This window comes from Alexandromys fortis, unplaced genomic scaffold (genome assembly GCF_014885135.2).
Source record: "Alexandromys fortis isolate MF-2015 unplaced genomic scaffold, M_Fortis_MF-2015_v1.1 scaffold_176, whole genome shotgun sequence".
NCBI classification, from domain to species: domain Eukaryota; kingdom Metazoa; phylum Chordata; class Mammalia; order Rodentia; family Cricetidae; genus Alexandromys; species Alexandromys fortis.
The window spans coordinates 2713766-2717106 of NW_026068070.1; positions in this window are offsets into that span (position 1 = coordinate 2713766).

The following is a 3341-nucleotide window of genomic DNA, read 5'->3' on the forward strand; positions in this document are numbered from 1 at the left end:
CAGGTTTGTATTCAGCCTCTCGCCTTGATTGCTACACTGAGAGTTATAAAAAGAACTGTGATGTACTAGAAATAGCTACTTGTCTGGTGTACTTATGTTTGCAATCGTGGATACTGAACTCCAGCATCACACAGAGGGACCTTATCCTTTCTCTCACTCCATTCCCTGGAGGAAATCATTCTAAAATGTTTGGAAATTCTTTCAGCTTTGTATCACTGATTTGGTTCTTAGAAAATAGATAGCATCTAATGGTAGTTTGATTATCTGTTTTAAATATCAGAGGCTGGAATAATGTAGATCATTTCAGGAATTCGAAATCAAGACTAGTACCATTTAGGAAGAATCTAGTGATAGCACCCTACACGTCTCTCTACTTCACTCCAGAGTATCTGTCTTCATATGATTACAGCAATCCTGTATATGTAAATCACACAAAGCTTATTTATTGCACAGGAGTAGAAGAATAGAATCGAACCCAGTAGCCAGAAGTCATGGCTTTGGATTGGTTGTCCTCTTTGAAAAGTCACAGCAGAGAGTGATGGCAAAGACGCCATCCTCTTCTTTCCTTAAGTGCTCACTGAAATGTGCTGTTCTATAAAGCTGAAAGTTATGCTTAGTATTTCTTTTCTTCACTAGAAAGAAATACAAAATATGACAAACTATTTGATACAGATCAGAAAAATGATCTCACTCTTATTGTAGATGCCCAAAGGACATGGTCTACAACTGCTGACTTAGCTCTAGAGCTTTCTCTTGAGATTCCTTAATGACATTGTGGTGTCTTTCTGAGATAACGAATATTTGAAGAAATCTATCATTCTTTGATTTTATTATTCTTGGTCTTTAGAGCTTTATTTAAAACAGTGTTCTTTAAAAATAAAATCTCCAGATCTCTTTCATTCATGCTTGAGTACACTTCACAGCCCTTTGGTACCCGGTATGTGTCAGACTGCAGGTGCAATGTTTGTTACCTGGGAGAATAGAAGGAAATGCGAATCTGCTCTAGAGGAATTTGCCTCTGACTATTCATGTGCAGAAATAAATGGAATTGTTAATTACTTTAATTTTTCTGTTTCATGTCATAAAGCCATGTGAGAACACCATTTCTCACTTACAGTAGTCAAGTTAAAAATTATAACAAATCTATATTCTTGAAGAGCTTGATTTTCTTCATTGAATCAAAAGAAGTGTGTTTTGAGTTGTTCTAGTAAATGCTCTTTCACTCCAATTTTTAAAAATTGCTCCACTTTTTACATTGACAAATTTTGTATAGTATATTGTGAAATAACACAACAAAGTATCTTGGTCTATACGTAGATTTTGTGTTGCTAGATCAAGCCATTTATCATACCAATTATAGCATGTAATTATTTTTGGTAATGAAAACACCTAAATCTTTTAATAAATATTTTCAAGACTATGAAGCATGGCAGTAATCATTGTACTGAATGGTCATTCTCTTAAACTTTGTGTTTCTGTCTAGTTCAGATTGTGTGTCTTTGACTGAAACTTCTCCATTTGGGATATTTCTCCATTCCTGCATCTCATGATAATTATTTATTCATTGTTCCTAAAAGAAAATTTTTGTATTTCACATATAAATGAGGCTACAGTCAAAGAAAAAATAAAAATACTACGTGATAAATCTAACTTTTAATATGTATACTCCATTGACTTTTATGTTTGAAAATTATTAATTTAAAACTTTAAAAAGTATAGCATGCGTGATTCAAATATTATATAAAGAATAAACCAGAATTTAAAACAAATGTGGTCATGCTTGCATTTCTCAAAGACTTCTATCTGCTTTCTAAGTTTGCATGTTAAACATACAAGCAATGTCTTATTATTGGGTGCTTCTGTGCTCCATGTCATTTTTACCTAGCTAACAACTTCTTGAAAGATAAAGCTTTTATGTTTTTTTTTAAAAAGTAGGTATCTTAGAAGCTATTGTTCATTGTATCATAGATATGATTGTTTTCCTGATAGTATCAAGAAGCAGAATCAAATAATATTATACTAGCCTTCATCATTTCAAAACATCTTAAAGTCAAATTTTAAAATTACCCTGGCAATTCCACTCCCTATAAAAGCCAAATTGACATCTTCAGCTATGAAGTATGAACTTCCCACAGCCTCCCATGCACAATTTTTGAAAACGAAGGACAAGACTCTGAGGTTGTTCTATCGCTTTGAAGAAAAACATGGTGAGATATTTTTTTAATTCCCCTTCAGGAGCTTCTAGAAGCTACAAAATGAGACCTCAGTTTGATGTCTCAGCTGAAGGGCAGACAGAAGAGCCTCCATTAATACCCGACAAGCCAAGAATGCTGCTTTGGTGCAGTTACAAGGGATAGTGGATGTTTATAATTTATAAGGATCGAAATGGATGGAGATTCTATTTTCTGGGAAGAAAATAGAGTTGTAATGCATTTACAACTGAGGTCTACTTGCACTTAAGTGCCCTCTAGAGTATTCCATTAATTAGGATCAGGGATTATTAAAAAAAAGTTAAAGAGATTTTAAAATGTTGAATTAGCTTCCTCTCTTTAAACCCAAGAAAATTCATAGTGTCCTTTCAGCATATTTGGCAAATGTATACTAGAAGGCAAACTTCTGTAATACCAAGTTATTCTATAAAACTATATGGTAAGTAGTCTGTCTTGGTGATTACAAAAGGAGTTTTAGAGTACTGCAGGGAAATCATAAAATTTGAGAGTTATATTTAATTAAAAATTGTAAAATCTCAACGTAACACATTATTTGTAGATAAGTATTCCCCTCAAAATAGATGTAGCTTAACCTCTGCCTACATGGGCATTGTACCTAGAAGATTTCACATAATAAGAAATTATCTGTGGAAGTAATGTGAGGCATTAATGATGCAGCCAACATTAAATCATTTATTCACATGACCTTTAGAAGTCGATGGGGACAAAAATCCAAGGGCTCATAAAATATACCTAGTCTTAATGTATCAGGAATTACTAGGCCAGAGGTCAATTATTTAACATTTTATTTTATTAAACTACTTTGAATAGCTTCCTTCACATTTTCAAAATTCTGTTTTTTCAAAAAAGGAAAAAATTGTATATCACCCAAACTATATGTTATACACACTTTTACAATTCATGTGGAAACAGAATATTGAGGTTTACTGTTGGTAAAATTGCTTCCAACAGGCTCCTTTGAAGCCATCTTTTCTCCTGAAATCAGTTGAAGTCTTGCGTATATCTGTAAATTTAGAAAAGCATGAAGATTCCTTTCCTAGCAAGGAAATTCACCATGAAACACATTGGAGAGACTTTACTCAAGCTTCAGAAGGTATTAAAAGAAGGATA